The sequence below is a fragment of the Eulemur rufifrons genome, chromosome 20 (genome assembly GCF_041146395.1).
Source record: "Eulemur rufifrons isolate Redbay chromosome 20, OSU_ERuf_1, whole genome shotgun sequence".
In the NCBI taxonomy this organism is placed as follows: Eukaryota; Metazoa; Chordata; class Mammalia; order Primates; family Lemuridae; genus Eulemur; species Eulemur rufifrons.
The window spans coordinates 44,393,416-44,411,611 of NC_091002.1; the positions used below are offsets into that span (position 1 = coordinate 44,393,416).

Below are 18,196 nucleotides of genomic sequence, written 5' to 3' on the forward strand. Positions count from 1 at the left end.
ATGTCAAAAGTTCTTTAAATATCCATTGAGTTATTCAACAAATATTTTTTGAGTACCTACTATGTGCCATGCACAGGTGCTTACACACAGCATCAAGCCACATAGACAAAGACCCCTGTTCTATGGAGCTTACAAATGAACAAAGAACGATCACCATTAACAACAGACCTAATACAGAAGTCAATTCTAGAGTAAGTTAGAAGTTGGTAAGTGCAAAGGCAAAAGAAAAATAGAACAGAAAAAGGGAATGGGTAGTCCTGAGACAGTGGAGAGGCAGGTTGCAATTTCAAATAGGGTGATGGGGGTGAGCTTTGTTAGGAAAGGATATTTAAGCAAAGACGTGAAGGGTGTTAGGGAAAAGCACAGAGGGAACGGCCAGTATTGAAGCCTAAAATGAGAGAGTCTGTGGCTTGCTCGAGAAATAGCAACGACGTCAGTACAGCTGGAGCAGAAAACCAAGGAATTGGAGAAAGGGTGAGAGACCAAATGGAGAGCCAATGCACATGGAAATCCAAGGGCCACCAGGAGAATGTTGGCGTTTTCTTTGAGTGAGATGACTGTCCCTTTGGGGGTTTCGAGCAGGGAGGTGACATGATCTGGCGTATATTTATTCCCACTGCTAAGAATGTTAAGAAGTGACTTTAAGTAGCAAGGATGGAACCAATTCCTGTAGGATTCGAGGTGGTGTGAGAGGAAAAGCCCAGCTGAGACCATTTTTTCAGTCCCCAAGGACTACACTTCATAACCGTCTCATTGCAGAATGTTGAAGTGGGAAACGCTTGGGCCTTGGATCTGCGGGTTGGTTTCATGTCCCGCCTCTGCCAGTGTCTACCAGAGAGCCACTTGCATCTCTTCTGTTAGCCTCAAATCCCTCACCTCTAAAATAAAGATAAAATGCCTACCTCACAGGGTTATTTCCAAAATAAAATGCTTCTTTTATTGAATGAATCATACATATTTATTATATTGTAAACCATACCAGGCACACAGTAGGTGCTTGAAAAATATCAAAAGGGAAGCTCTTCCCTCATATCCCCACCCCAATACCAAGAGAGAGATTTCATAAAATGCAAATTCTGTCATCTGGAAGCTATTTAGAATTACAAGCTTTATTTTAAGTTGGTTTGCCTGAGTAATTAATTCAAAGTTAAGATTTTATTGGTGAGGTGCCCAGGATTTAGCAACTGAGTTAGTTGAACATGAAAGGTCTTTAAGGATGAAAGATAAAATAAAGTCTGTTCTGTTACAGCTCATATTCCTATAAAGCAGATTAGTTCATTCCTGATTGGAAAGTCAGTCAATGATATGAATATAATGAGAACGCCACATTGATTCACATGTAATTTTTCCCAACACATTATTGTTTAGCACTGAGCAACAGTGGCCAAATACAAAGTTCACCAACACAGCTGAACGTAGCAAGCTCCAGAGAACCATCAGTTCCTAAAAGTCCTGTCTTTCTCTTGGCTCCAGCTGACCACATAAGTCTGACTCTGAAGTCTTATTGTCACCTCTCCCTGGTCTTTAAAAATGTTGACCTGTCTGTCATTCCATAATTGTACTACCTCCTTAAACTCCTTTCTACCCAACTACAGTCCCTTCTTTATTTACAAGGTGGAGTCTTTTATTTACTACGGCATTCCTTTATTTATTATGAATTGAACACGTGTTTTGAACTGAACCAGTATTTTTATGATGTTTGTTATTGTTTGGTTATTCCCTGCATGCTTAGTTGCTTACTTTTTAAGTGGTCTATCCTAACCTTATTTTTCCCATAAGTGCTATAATTTTGACACAAGGCTTTGCAAAATGCAAGGTTTGCTTAGGAACATGCATTGCATTACAACAGAAACATGCACACCTCCGCCGTCCACCGCGGAACCAGGAGGGGCGTAGTTGAAAACTGACATGCGCATGAGTCCCTGAGCCGGAGCTGACAGCCGGGAGAGGCGCTGGCTCTGGAGTCCTATGAGCTCACTTCAGAGCTGGCGTCTCCCAATTTCTGGGTATGTGGCCTTAGGAAGGTTGTTTAACCTCTGGAAGCCTGTGGTTCTTCGTCTTCAACAATGGAACTGATAATACTACCCCCACCACTGGAGTGTTGTGTGGCTAAACTAACACAACCCACGTAAAGCGGTGACTAAGGGGCAGCTATTAGAATATCGTACACATAGAAGCCGTCTGTAAGCAAACAGGGTCCTGATGAAGTGGTATAGAATATGTTGTCTTTGCAGCAAAATGAGGTCAGATGGAGGTCTCAAAATCAATGCCTCTAATTGATTTAAACAGAACTGGTTTTGTGTGTTTGGAGCTCAGCTTAACTCTGAATCACGCACAGCCGAGTGATGGTAGAAGCCTCCAAACCAAAGAGAGAAGAACGTTATTCTCCGGTGTTTCACTCCCTACAACTGGATGATTGGCTCAAACCCAGTTTATCTGTGCAAAATGATATTGTGTATACACACATGCCCGTGTGTGTGTGTGTGTGTGTGTGTATTAGGGTGTCTTTCCTCTACATATGAAAAATATAGTTGAAGAAAAGATAATGCTACACGGCTGGAAAAGATGAGATCATTTGTAAGTGGCTTGTTAAAGTGCACATCATTTTCCTGATCAGCGGTAGCAAGGCTGCATCTTTAAGAGCTGATGTGATTTATCATGTTATTATATATTTAGGGACTTTTTGAAAATGCTGTTATTTACTCAACTGACTGTGTATATAGACTATTTAAAGCAGATTTTTGACCCAGTAGACTGTACCAGCCCCATCTATCGTCTCAATGAGCACACGGGGATCTTAAATATGCAGATTATTGACACAATAGACCGTGTGCACTGCAGACATACCCTAGACAGGGACAGTCAAGTCATTGGCGGATGATATGTTTCTAAAAAGCATTTCCAAGGTAGACTCTTACATGTAGCACAGCTCTGTGCAAAATTGTATGTCTAGATGGAGGGGACTTTGGCTTCAAAGGGAAATTTTTAGTTTCCAGAAATAGGGTGCTCTTATTAGCATAACTTGGTGTTCTGCCCTTTTGTCTATGAACATATAAATAATAATATCTTCCTTCTGCTGTACTCCAAACAATGCCACCAAGAGTTTGAGCTTGTTGTACTCTGATGTGTGAAGAAGACATTCTGTTTGAGCTAGTACAAATTCATTCTTGGGTTCAGAGTATATGTTGAGCACCATTTATCACAGAGTGGGGTCTTTGATTGCAAGCAACAAATATTATCTCTGGCAAACTTGAGTTAAAACAAGGAATTTGTTGGGAGGAATTTGGCCATGTCTAGAGACATTTTGGTTGTCACACCTGGGGGTGGGGATGCTCCTGGCATTTGTTCCCCACTGTGGGCCCCCTTGGCAGTCTGTCATCAAGTGGATCCACCCTGACCATTTTTCCATCTTTGAGTTGAATTCATCTTTGAGTCAGAATTCAAATTCCATAGAGCAAGAATTTAATTGGCCAAGCAGGTGTCCTGTGCCCATACTAACACACACACACACACACATACACACGCACACGCACACACAAATGCCAACCAAAAAGGGAAAGAAAAGAGAAAGTCCTCGAGATTTTGTTTCACCTTAAATTATCAGATATGTAAACACACACAGGTGCATACACAGCATACACACAGGTTATCTGGATTGTTCTTGTTGGAAAACAGTCCAGATGCCCTGGAGGCTTATAAAATTAAACTCCCAGGGGCCAGAGACTGTGCTGTGCCATCTCCTTCCCAATGTGCCTGTAAGGGAGCAGATTTATACAGCCTGGACCTGACCATGTCATTCTTACCTCATGCCAAGTTGATCTTATGCCTTAAAAAATAAAATAAGCTAAACTACCTACTTTAACATAAATAAGGAGGAATGGGTGATTTCAATGATTAACTTACCCAAATTGCAAAAACAGAGGGGCAGGTCACCCTTGCCAAGGTGGCCCACAGTGGAGAATGGATGGTGGTTAGACCAAAACTGGAAATAGTTACCTCAAAAACTGTGCTTAGCACTAAGGACAAAGCAATGAATGGGACAACAAGTGCCTGCATTTGTGGGCTCATGTTCAAATTGGGGAGAAAGATTTCCAATGCACAGTCTCTCACCCTTGGCACTATTTATTGACATTTGGGCTGGATCAGTCTTTTCTGTGTGGGGCTGTCCTGTGCATTGTTGAATGTTTAGCAGAGTCCCTGGTTTCTATCCACTAGATGCCAGGAGCACCCCTACCCCTAGATGTGACAACCAAAATGTCTCTAGATGTTGCCAAATGCCCCTAGGGAACAAAATTACCACCCCTAGCTGAATCACAAAGGATATGACAGACAATACCACAGGAAGGGGTGGTGGGATCCCAAGTGTGTCTCTAGTTCAGTGTCCTCGAGGGAAGCCGGGACCCTCCCTGGGTAAATGCTGCCTCTGCTGTTTAAGTAAGATTCTGGAGTCCTGGCTATGGGCAAGATCGTACGTAATCACCGAATACCAAGCAGGCAAGGAGAGATAGCAGCACTTAAGGAGTCCTTACTATGTGCCCAAACACTCATGGGGCTGGGCACACAAAGATGAATACTGATATCCTCCTTGCTCTTAAGGAGCTTACCATCTGGGAGGTGAGATCAAGAATCACAATTCAATTTGTCCAGTGGTAGAGAAGGCCTTGGGGAGGAGATGGCATTTGAAGTGGGCGTGGAAATTGATGGAGCTAATGTGCAAGTAACAATGGATTAGATGCTTGACTACACACCCTAATCCCAAATTTTACAGTAGTGACCTTCTTAGCATCAGGGAAAATTAGTGGACAGAATGGCGAAAGGAGATTACCTTATACTTTGTCAAACCAAAAAAATATATAATATTTTCCCATCATAACTGTTATGCGCTAAGGAATATATGCACCAAGGAACAAAACAATGTAGCATACTAAATGTGAGGACATAGCAAGGCTAATGTGTACATATTGATAAAAATGTATCTAATTTGTAAAGTAACCACTATACAAAACTATGAAATGTGCATAGACGAATTAGACATATTATGAAGCTCTCAGTTGCAAGTAACCCACCCCAATTGTAAGCAATGAATGGGGGTTGTTTGTTCAATAAATTTCAAAGTACAAACACATCAACTTTCAGGGAGAGTTGGATCAAGGTTGCAATTTTCTTGGCTCTGTGCTCTTATACCTGTTAGCTTAATTCTCAGGTGGCCTTCCCTCATGCCAGTGAACTTGCTAGCAGTTCATGAGATTGTATGTTCATGTATGAGAACAGGAAAAAGGAAAGGGAGAAACCCTTGCTTTCTTAACTGTCAGATCAAACTGAGAATGCCAATCACCTATTGGCTTAGATTAGGCTTGAATTACCTAAATAAGCCAGTATAGCAAGGGGATTGGCTTAGACAAGTCAGGGTCCACGTGGACCTGGGGTAGGGCCAATCTCACCCACACTATGATGTATCCTAGAACACTGATGGTCTCTTCAGCATTGCCCAAGAATTAGAAAATTTCAATTTTAAACATTTAGAAGTAATTACCAATGTTCTCTTTGAATCTCCATCTTTAGGTATAACTTCAAATCCTCTTTATATCTCCTAATAAACATTCAAAGGTGTTAGAAGCTGCATATAAGAAGATGCTTTTCTAATAATTCAACCCATGCCTAATAATCCTCTTCCAAGTCAGAAAGAAACATCTGGTCCTTTTGTTGTTGGTGGTGTTGTTGTAATTTCTCCAAGAAAAGAAAATGATCTTTTACTCCCAAAAGCAAATTAAATAATAAGCTGCATATTTTGTTAAGAAAAATAGATATATAGGTATTATTTTTTTGAGAGAATTCAACTTTTATGAGGGTGGTTTGGGAGGTGGCTGAGAACTAACATCAGAATAGTTAAAGAACAAAGGGAAATATCCCCCAAAAGGAAAATGAAACAGAGAAAGAAGCCAGAACAGATATTAAGGACAAGACAGTGGATGTTTTGTGAACGATCTATTGGTGCTCACCATTGGAAGACACTAAATCACCAAATGGTTCTGCTTTCTCCTGCTCCGCCCTCCTGAGAGAATAACCAACTTGGTACTATTAATATTTGGGGGTTATGCCAACGTAGTGACCTAAAGCCTTTTTCTAGTTACCTATCTCCTTTGTAGGGAAGGACAGAGAAAAGATGACAAGCCTTGAAAATATCATTCTTAAACTAGCCCTAACCTAAAATCAAAGGGTCAAAAAAACCCTTGAGAATTTTCCACTAGATTATTCAAGCTGTCGATTCAAAAAGATCGAAGACCTCTGGATCTCCCAGAATTTGGGCCATTTCCAAGAACTGCTTCATCCAACTGTCCAGGCCAGGTTTGGCCCCAGCTCAGACGTGCTGTTTTATATAAGTTGGTTCATTTAAAAGCTGACCTAGTTAATTAAGAACTGAAATAGGTCAGGATTTATTTGGCAGAGTTACTGGAGTTGTTTAGAAATGCTAATCCCTTTTATCATTAATTTTTTTGTTTGTTTCTTTCTTGTAGTATAAAAATACCCAATCTGATAAGGGGATTTAAATGAATCCAGAAGGAATTGATTGAGAATAATGCTAGGAGCCTGATGAATTTTTCTTTTCAGCCCAAACTTGAAAGAATAAATACTAAAAATCCTGAGAAATCCAACCCCATAACATTGCTCTGTAAGACTAGATTTTTGTTCTCGTAATCACAATGGGAAGGGACATGTGTCGAGTGCTTATTTTCACCAGGCATGCTGAATTTTATCCAGTTATCTCACTTGTTTTTCAAAATGATCTTTGAGTCAGGTACTATGATTATTATTATCTCCAATTTGTAGGTGGAGAGACCGAGGCCCACAGAGGTGGTTAGTTTGTTCCGGGTGACAGTGTGGGATGTGGCAGAGGTGGGATCTGAACCCAGGCAGGCTTATTCCAGACTCTGTGCTCTTCAGTCCTATAGCCCCTGTGAGGGTGGTATACACACTGTCTCCTCTGTTTCTCCTGTAATAATAGAGAGTCTTCTTGTGTCGCCCCTTGCTTCACCAACAGCTGGAGAGTGCATGAATATTACCCATCCTCATTGTAATTCCCAAAGCTTCAGCTGAACTTGACTTTGCAGCATCTTTAAGCTCCTGACATATTAGGCTGGAAAATTCTGTGAGTGGGGGCTGTGCCGTGCATGGTGGGATGTTTAGCAGCATCCCTGGCCTCTACTCAACCCACTAGATGTTGGCAGCACCCCCTTTTCTAGTTGTAACAACCAAAAATGTCTTCAGACATTGTCACATGTTTCCTAGGGGTGGAGGTGGGGGACAGGGACAAAATCACCCCTAATGAAGAAACACTGAGTTCTGGTGGGATAGTGGCCCAGCTGGCCCCTGCGGTCACATGTTCTTCTATAGAAACCTGCTGCCCGAAAATGATCTCGTAAATTCATTCACCCTGAAGTGCAAAGGTGAGATAAGACATTAAGCCTTTACATTTTTATAGGGCACAGGTTCTTGGCTTGCCTCATGCCAGATGAATGTAAGTTAAATTGTAGGGTTTGAGGCAAGAAGAAGCAGAGTGTAAGAAATCTGAGAACTGAGGGCCCCTGAATTCCCACCACACCTTTACCTGACTTCCTCTACCTCCCACGGGGACCAGCCCACACGATGAGTTTAAGCCCCTGCGGGGACACCTCAATCATCCAAAGTAATATTCTGTGAAAACAGATCTTGTTGTGATTTTTGTTGTTCTCTATGGCTTGAAAGCAAATTGAGCCCAATGAGTAAAGCCTAAGTTCATTTGATAGAAAATCGTGCTTTGTCGATGCAGTCCCTCACTCTTTCATTTGCGGATCCAACCAATCATTTATTTATTCATATATTCAACAAATAGTTGGATGAGGTTGGCCATGGATAGCAGTGGGTACAGTGGAGAACCAGGCAGATTCGACCTGCCCTCAGGGAGCTTACGGTCTTATTGAGAAGACAGGCAGTTGAGTAAACAGGGGAATGAAATAATTGCGAAATGAGATAAGGACTATACAAAAGGGGAAAATTGGGGACTGAGACAGAAAATAACTTTGGCTGTTGGGGATTTGGGAGGAGTTGGGGTGGGGGGGGAGACGGTGATCAGGGGTGACCCCTCTGAAGGGGAGCATTGGAGCTGACCCTAAACGGCTGAGAAAGACTCAGATGTAGGAAAAGGGGAAGCTTTGCATGTAGGAGAAACAGAATTCTGGCTTTCAGGTACTAAGCAAAGGAGCCAGGGGTGGGGAAGGGGGGGCGTAGATGTGATACGGAAACCAGGCAGGCCACTGCAGGGATGATCCACAGAGAGTGGAACCAGAGCACCATGGGAAGCCACTGAGGGGCTTCCAGGGAGGAATCTGAGTCTGCAGCTCCTTGTCACCGCCATGCAGGTAAATGGGCCGTAGGAGATCAAGAGTGGCCACAGTGAGCAGGCCACAGTATCCACCTGAGAAGAGATGAGGTTGGCCTGTGCAGGGTGGTGGTGTGGAGATGGAAGGTACTGTGCAAAATTTAGATTTATTTTGGAAGTAGAATCGACCTCTCCGGCTAATGAATTGGATCCAGAGAGCGAGGGAAAGGGAAGAATCCAGCCTAGATATTAGAGTCCAGCAGACCCAAATTCAAGTCCAAGTTCAGCCGTGTGCTGCTGGAGACGTAATTAACATTCTCTGCGACTCAATTTCATTACCTGGAAAGAGGGAGTTGAAAAGATAACGCTATCACTGGGATCAAACAATGTAATGTGGATAAAGAAAGTAGCCCACGGGTTCTTACTTATAAGTTAGCTCTCAATAGAAATTAGCTGTAAGTGTGTTTTAAAATAGAGAAGAAGCGGCCTCAAAGCTGAGAGTTCCCTGTCGCTGAAAATGTTCCAGTATATATATGCTGAGCAGTTAGTTATCTGACTGAAGAGTTGATTAGAGAGCATATCATGGAAGCTTGAACTGAAAGGTCTCCCAATCCTCAGATCTGAACAGATCGTACCATGGTGGAAACACGGCTCAACTCCTAACAGGGAGGGATAGAAAGGTGTGTGGTGGCAATGGTCATGCTGGTGAAGAATACAGCGTGAAGATGAGTTGCAAGTTCAATATCTGAGTCACTGAAGGATACCAAGGCCAGGAAACCCTTTCCTGACTGAGGAATTGGCCCAATGACCTAAAAGGTCTTTCCACCTTAGACTGCTGTGATTCTTCTAGAAACAGCAAAGTCTTTTCACCAGAAAAGCAAGGGCCAGACGGCTCTCTGACAGTGCCAATTTAGCTTCTCTAAGGGAACTGTGGGCTTTTTTCTTTCTTTCTTTTCTTTCTTCTTAATGGGAAGTGGTCATAGCTATGAACTTAGCAAAAGAAGCAGGTTAAAATTTGTCCATTCGTGGCTAATGCAGTTAGACATTTTCGAGAAAAGGCAATGAGAAGTGGTCATGATCCATTATCTGCATGAAATATTTCAGAGAAAGAAGCGGCATTTGCCAAAAAAAAAAAAAAGAAAAAAGAAAGAAAGAAAAGATGTTTGACTTCAAGCCAGGCAAGAAGGAAACAAGATCACCTTCTAGCTCTGTGAGATGGCTGTGCTAATGATGTTATTTCAAGTAAAATTGGAATATATGTCTGAAAAAATACAGATGGTGCATCAGTTTCATATATTTTCTGAAGGTCATTTTGGACAATGATTCACTGTCCCTTTTCTTGGCAAAAAAAAAAAAAAAAACACAACTTTGCAGTCTTGGAAAGAATTATGTATGTGTGAGTGTGTTTATATATCCTTATGTGGAAAAAATGTATAGAAAGTATGCACATTTTGCTGAAAATAGTTGCTACCACTTGGAAAGTCAAAGCTTAAAAATCTTAATTTGATAGGGAAGTCTCAGTCCTGTTGTGTAGTTTCTTTATTTCTGTTTTGTTTCACTTTGTTTTCTCCTTTGTTCCTGATTTATGGCTCTCTGCGTGTAGGGATAATATAAGGAAAATGATTTCTAAACTGGAGCTACCAAAAAGCTTATGAAGTGGTCCCCTTCTCACCTTTCTCCATGAATATTTTCTCACTCTGCTTTTTTAAATTGTCACCAAGACATGTCCCAATAATAATACATGCTGGACTGAAAATCTAGGTAGCTGAATATAAAGCATTTTTCTTGGAGACCTTCTGCTTTGAGCATTAGTCATCTCTCTCAGTGCAAAGCCCGAGGCCTCTAAAAAAGACCTTTTTCCCTCAGATGGTGGGTTGCTTTATTTCTTGAAGATTGCAGACATTATCATTATGGGTAATGGCCTAATATCTTGCTATTTGATGTTTGCACATCACTTCTACGGAAGTTCCCGGCACACGTACCACTGGCTTCTTGTGCAAGTGATTTAATATTAAATAACAAACCCCAAACTGGAGGAAGCTCTTTTCTCATGCATGACACAGGCAAAGCTGATTCTTGTCTAATGTGAATACCATCTAAAAGCTGTTGGCTTGGAGTAAGATTTAGGGATAACAAGGAATGCCAAAGTCAACTGATTTCAGCCGTCTGTGGCTTCAGGTTGAAGACCAAGATGCACACTGTTCAGAAAGTACCTAGAACAGGGCTGAGAATTTGAGTAGTCCTACAACCTTGGTATTTCATATACTTCACCATATTCAGTACTCCTAACAATCTTATGAAGTAGATATTATTATTATTCCCATTTTATAGATGAGGAAGCTATGCCTTTGAAAGTTTAGTAATTTTTCCAATATCACATTAAGCAGTAAGTGGCATGTCTGAACTGACTTCTGCCTAATCCCAAGACCAAAGGCCATGTGATCTATTCATTCACTGATCAGCCCTTGAATCAGCAGTTTATTTCTCTCTCAATCGGTGTTTCCCAGTATAAACTGGAAACAGCTATCTGAGCCACAGGCATTTAGTCTTTTGGTCTCTGGAGCAGAAAGGGGCTGGAAACCCTCAAAATCGTATTCTCTTCACAAAGCTGGATCCCACACACACTTATGAACACAGGCATAGAGAAGTAGATGCTAAATAACTAATTAACAGTTTTGCAATTTACATCAGGGCTTCGCAAACTTTCTTGAGAATATGAATCCCCTAAGGACCTTGTTAAATGATTCCTATTCCGTAGTCTTGGGGCGGGGCTGAGTCTGCATTTCGAACAAGCTCCCAGCTGATGCTGTCATTCAACCAAGAAGGACCATGCCTGAAAAGGGAAGGGCTTACAATACACTTTCTCTTCCACTTCCTCCTTTGTCCTGACAGAACCCCCTGGACAGGTGGGTTTGGGGGTCACTCCTACTTGGGATTGACAGATGAGGAGACTGAGGTAAAAAAGCTGACATGAGGGAGAACCAGAGAAGCATTCCAGATCCTCTAGCCCCCGTGTCTCCCCTGGTTCCAAGGTTGCGTCATACTTGGTTTCATCTGCCTGGTTTGACCAAACAAAACATCTGGCGCCCCTAGACCCTATGACGGTTCCTGGAGTAGCAGCTGTGCTCTTCTGCCGTGGCATGAACTTTCCAGTGGCCCACAGCCCCACGGTGTCGCTCTGTCTAGCTCAGCGTCCGTTGTTATGTGTCTTTGCAGCTGAGGATTGGTTTTCTTCCACTGGCCTCCCTCGCCCACCTAAGTCACCTGCCTTCCTCCAGTAATGCATGACCTCTTCACGACCTCTTTCTCCCCAACCTCAGTGTCCAACTTCTCTCCATAACTCATCTTTCTACTCTCCTTGGCCTTAGAGGACCCGCCGTGATGGAAGTCCCGATGAAACTCCACTAAAGTATCTTGCATGTGGGAGCTGCAGAATAAATATTTCTTGATTAAATGCATAAACAGATGAACCGCAAGGCGATGACCGAGTATCCACTTCCCGTGACTTAAACTAGTTTAGACCTTTTTTGCTGATGACCAAGACATGGAGAAGTCACAAGCCGTGATTAGAAAACAGTCTTATAGTCCAAACAGCTGTGGCGATGGTCCAAGAAAGTGCCAACCACAGTGCACTGTCAGTGGACATTCGTTTCCGTACAGACCCCACCTGATACGCATCCGCCGTGCATGTAAAGCATTCCAAGGAACTGAACAGTCTTCAGGAAATTTTTTTAAAAAGAGATGCTGTGGGTTTTGACGTCCAGAAAGCTCCCTATTTGTCTCCACTGAGTACTCCTGGGCTCGGGGTGAGCTCCCTGTCCTTGCACACAGTGCGGCTGCAGCAGTCCTTGAAACAAAGAGTTCTATTTGTTTGGTTGTGACATTCAGACAGAGGAGGGCACGAACCCTTCTCTCTTGATCTGTGTATATAAGTCACACTTAGTGACCAAGGTATATATGGCATGGCAGGGATAAAAGTCCAACGCCATGAATTTTATTTTTTCCTTTGAAAATGTTCCTGCTTAAAAATGTGCATGAATTTAGATCATGCTTCCAGACTGCACGAATGCTGGGTCTTGGCCTGGGGCCCCTGTGTTCTCCGTAAGTGCAGTCTAGGCTCCAGAACAGTGTCCGGGATTCCCACAGACCTCTCGCTGTCCACCCTCCCGAAACGAGACTCACAGGGATTCCTCAGTGCAGCCCTCCAGGAGGCCTTGCTCTGGGCCTGGCCACCACTGAAAATAACTCGGCTTCCTTGAACACGAAATCCTGCATCTCTTTACTCAGCCTGCCAACAAGAGTGCCAATTAGTGCCAATAATCATACACATATTAACAGACTTTTAGACCACAGTCACCAAAGCTCTAGAGACTCCTGACAGAGAGGCCTTATTCCGAGTCATCGCTTAGCATACCTACTGGGTACCTGGCAAGAAATTCTCACGATCCTATCATTTACACCTGCCTTGCGTGCTGTGGCATCTCTGTGTGATTTTAAACTGTCATTTAGTGGGGTAGATCGGTGAAAATGATCCTGTCACCGTCGGATATGTTTTTAAATGAGGTCTTGGTTGCATTCTGGTTTACTTTTTGAAAATCAGCCTTCTTGAGTTTTAAATTGTTCTTGGGTTATTAGAACTGTTCCACCTCTACTGCCATTTCTAAACTATCACTGTTCTTACCGTAAACACTCTGCTGTGGATTTTCAAGGCAACTACAAAAACGTAGGCCTAGCAAAAATCTAATATCTCACATCATACCACCCATGAATTATTTTGCACACTTTCATTTAAATTGTTCTGACTAGAGGTTTTTGGAACAATTGAGGTGGTAAGATTTTTTAAAACAGTTGTTTCTTTTTTTTTTAACCTTTAATATGAAAGGAAATTTCTAAAATGTAAGAGTTTATTTCTAAATTTTAGCCACATACTATTACGTTAACAAGTTTGCAGCATATATAATGTTTTTCCCCAGTAACAATTCTCTTTTTTTAAATGAGGTGTTTAGGAGACGATGACTCCAATATTTGTGTAGCATGTATCACGGAACAGCTAATGGACTTTATGCATGACAACATTAGTTCCTACTTTCAAAGTTCCCACGTGTGAATCTTTGTTGAATCCAAGTCTGTTCACATTAAGAGCATAGTTTCTGATGCTTTGTGGTCTTCTTGCTGATTTGCAGTCCTCATACTTACAAGTACAAATCTGTATCTCAGAGAGGTTGAGCAACAAGAAAGTTGGTGGCTGGGTTTCACTGCAAAGACGATTTATAGGGATATTCTGGTTTTATCATTGAGTAAAGTTGATGAGGATGGTTGGAGTTCACATCTGATCTATATGGGCACCCATAAAGGGGGCCAATTGCACCCCAGAAGAGTGGAGCCAGGGTTTGCAGCTGGAATAATCTGCTTCCATTGTATAATCATTCATTCGAATAATTTATGGACATTATTCTGTGCCAGGATACAATCTGAGTGCTCTGTCTTCATGGGGGTAGATATTTTAACTTTACCCTCAGTGGAAGGAGACAACCAATCGATAAACAAACAGGCTAATTTCAGAGTCTCATAAGTGCTACCAGGATTTCAGTAGGTCGGTTGATGTGACCAAGAATTACATGGGGAAGGGGAGACTGATTACCAAGGCCCCTCTGAGAAAAGGCCATTGGAGCTGAGACCTGAAGGATGCAAAGGAACCAACTATGAGATGGTGCAGAGGAAGAAATTTCTGGTCAGAGAAACCTGCAGTGGCAGAGAGCCACAGTCAAGAAAAGGATAAGCAGATTCAAGGAGCAGCGAGGAGGCCATTTATTGTTTCTCAGGCATGGAGAGTGGGTGGTGAGTGCTCGGAGATGAGGCAGGGAGGTTGGCTGGGACCAAGTCCTGCAGGTGCTTCTAGCCCATGCTAAGGGTTGGGACTTTATTAGAAGTCCAACAGAAAGACGTTGCAGGAGTTAAAATAGAGGAACATCATGACCTAGTCCATTTTACAAAGCATGTTCTAGCAGTTCTCTCAAGAGCAGACTGTGGGAAGTAGAAGCCTGTTGTCCTACATAGTGGACAATATGGCGGCCCAATCTAGATTGGCAGCATGGAGTGGAGGAGAAATGGTCTCTGGAGTCAGTCATTCAGTCAGAGAACTGACCGGGCTTGCTCATGCATCAGTTGTCCTAGAAGTGGGGACGTTTCATGTGGCCAGAGTCAGGCAATGGGAAGGAATAGAACTAGAAATTTTCACTGGAAAAGGGAATTTTTGCCACTATGAAGTTGGATCTTTAATCCAAAATCAACAAGGAGGTTCTACAGAGAAGAATTCTTTCTTACTGTGCCCTGGCATAATTGTGATAGTTTTCTTCTGTTATATAAGTATTCATAAGAATAAACTTGCCACTCATCCACTTATACCAAGATTTACAGATGATGCAATCTTATTAAACAAATCATCGATGGAGAGAGACAGATACTCGTTATACACCCAGATCGCCCATATTCCGGCTGCCTTCCCTCCCTCGCCTCCACCGCCGGTGGCAAACAAAATCACTTAAGTCAAGTGAACAGTTTTAAATGTATAATATTGAAATGTGTTTTTTAAAAACTCCCTGGAACCCGCAGCCATTGTTAAAATACACTCAGTTTGACGGCTGCTTTGGCACTTTCTGTATGAGGCTTTTCAATGCGTTCCCTTATCGGGTGCATGAGATTTAGTCTGTTCTGCAGAGGAAAGCAGACAAAAAGGGTCTCTCAGCACGAGTTACTCTTCTGTAAAGGTTATAGTAAACATGTCAATGCCTAATTAAGCAGAAAATTTTATCTGTATTGTCGGGGAGGTGTTTGCTGTCTCCGATTTTTCTTCTGGGAAATCCATTTAGAAGGACAAAGTGGATTGTGAGGTTGAGCTGGTCCGGAAAACTCAGCTTCCAAATGTCAGCAGGAAAAAAAAAAAGAGTACTTCTTTTCTCCTTGTTTGAAAACGACTATATTGGCTGGGTAGCTTGTGTGTGTGCGTGCAGGCATGCATATATATTTCATCAACACACACACAAAATAACATGAATTATTTCCCAACTTCTTGCTAAGTGTCAGGCATGGTGCTAGGCCCCGAAAACACTGAGATGAATTAAACCCAGCAACACCCTCAGCCAATTAAGATGACAGGAAGCCCTCCGCCCCCCACCCCTAGACTTCTTCATGTGCTCTGCGTACATGTGTGCGCGCGCGCACACACACACACACACACACACTTTGTCGCTGTGATCACATCGTCCACAAGTGTGGCTGCTGTGTGTCTTAGTTAGCCTGGAACAGTCCTGCCTAATGCTTGGTGACCCACTGTATGTCCTAGGTAATAGCACCCTCTTCATTCTCAGAATGACCCTGTTTGATTGACAAAATTTTCCTGATTCTTTGGAGTATTTTACTTGCCTCAGTAGCAACTTTTGTTTATTAATTTTATAACATAGACATTCTCCGTGAACCTAATGGGATAACTATTTTTGAAAACATACAAATTAATCCAGAAAAAAAAATATGATGATAATAACAGGAATAGTCTAATTTGGTTATTTTAAACTTAAGTGTTCTTGCAAGTAGTAGTGACCACTTATTAATGGTTGATTAGATTGTGTAGTTTTTGTTTTTTTCCAATCAATTTATGGACCTAGCCGGGCGCGGTGGCTCACGCCTGTAATCCTAGCACTCTGGGAGGCCGAGGTGGGCGGATCATTTGAGCTCAGGAGTTCGAGACCAGCCTGAGCAAGAGCGAGACCCCATCTCTACTAAAAATAGAAAGAATTATATGGACAGCTAAAAATATATATATAGAAAAAATTAGCCGGGCATGGTGGCGCATGCCTGTAGTCCCAGCTACTCGGGAGGCTGAGACAGGAGGATCGCTTGAGCCCAGGAGTTTGAGGTTGCTGTGAGCTAGACTGACGCCACGGCACTCACTCTAGCCCGGGCAACAGAGTGAGACTCTGTCTCAAAAAAAAAAAAAAAAAAATTTATGGACCTAGAGACCAGCAACGCCAATTTAATGAAAAATCCACGTCGACTTGCTGGGAAAGCAAAATCCCCACACCGATAACAATAAAATAAGGAACGCAACCATCGAACTCGTGGCTAGACTGAATTTTTATACTGCACCTTGTTCTATGGTATCGTGCCCTTAAAATCGTGGGCTCTTGTCTCCGAGGCAGTTGTCTATTTAGTGACGCTTCAGTGAAATTCTACTGCTTGACCTTTAACCTTTGGGTCTCCTCGAAGTTTTCTTACTGCTTCAGTGAAATTCTACTGCTTGACTTTTAACCTTTGGGTCTCCTCAAAGTTTTCTTACTCATTGGGTTGGTAATAGAAAGAGAGTGGAGCCTCCTTGGGCACTCTCGTCAGACAGACTTGGGTTTATGCCCCGGCTCTGCAATATGAGCTGTGTGGCCTGGGGTGAATTTCTTTACCTTAAAGTCTCAGTTTCCCCATCTGTGAAATGAAAATAATAGCAGTACCTACGTCGTGTGTGTATTAGACTAAATGAAAGAATGTGTTTGCAGTGGTTCGCGTAGCTTCTAGGAGAGAGTAAGTACTCAATAAATATTCGCCTTCATCAGCAACAGTGGGTTTTGGAGTTCCTGACTACAGTGGCTGCCTTATTCTTAACAAAGCCCCCATCTCTTTTGACTCCTCTGCCTGCCTCTCAGGACAGACGTCCAGTGCATGACCGTCCCTTTTCCAAGCAACATCCTAGGTGACTGGGAAGAGCGGAACCTGCCCTAGGGTTTTTCCCGAGTAGCCACCCGCCACTGAGAGGAGAGATGGAAGCTCATGAGGAAAATATTGCACTGAGATAGTGCAGGCCTTGCAAATCTAAGACTGGCTCTCCTTTTCCTTGGTATTTCTTTGGTTGCACTTTATCCACATGGCTCTGAAAAGGCCAGGTGAGGAAAATGAGCCCGTGGACATAAATAGTCACATTCCCCATTTTCGTTGATGGATTTTTGCCCATTAATTCCCTTTGCATCCACTCTCTCATGTCTTCATTTTCCCTATGCAATTACTGGTCCTAAATCCTCTCGGAGAAGGGAAAGCATGCATCCCCAATAGCATTTCGCATCTACAAATCAAACGTATAATTGGCAGCTCATGACGGGTACCCACAAATCACGGTGCATTTGAAATTACAGGCACAAGATCGAGAGGGCATTTTCAGCCTTGTCTGGAAAGGTCTTCATAAACCTGTTGGAGAATAATAGGATAGTCACCAAATCTCCCATTCTAACACCATTTGCTATTATTTTTAAATCATTGTATTTGCTGAGCATACATGATTTTTCAACTCTCAATGGAAGATTTTATTTGCATACCCCATAATCTCTCTTCCTGCTGTGTGATTCTCTACAAATAAAAATGTTATAGCAAAAAAGACACTCGCTATTAAAAATATAATGGCTGTGCATGCAAATTATTTCTGAGCACTCAAAAATGATTGATTTGGATGATTATATGCCAATATACCCAAGTTTCTTGGTAAACCTTACCACCAAGTTGCCAAAGTTCAAGTCTTAGTTTGTTCATCAGCCGCATTCTTCCCTGTAGAGATGCAGCTTTAGTAGGATTTACTTTTCAGTCCAGCTTTCCTAAAAGTCACTTGCATGAATCTAGCAACTGTCCCATTATAGGAAAATTAGAATGATATTCCTTAAATGTGAAAATTATTAACTCGGGATTCTGTGCATTTATAAAGAATTATGACTCCTGCCAATTTAAAAAAAAGGCAGTCAATGGCACAAAAGACATCATTTGGCTTTTCCTGTCTCTGCTGCTCGCAGTTCATAAAAGTGTAGATTAAAT

General features: G+C 42.3%; 1 protein-coding gene across 1 annotated transcript in view; it reads left to right on the plus strand.

The window, feature by feature from the left end:
• TSHZ2 (teashirt zinc finger homeobox 2) overlaps nucleotides 1–18,196 on the plus strand; it is a 249,291-nt gene that overhangs the window by 226,359 nt on the left and 4,736 nt on the right. The gene's annotated exons all lie outside the window — the stretch shown is intronic.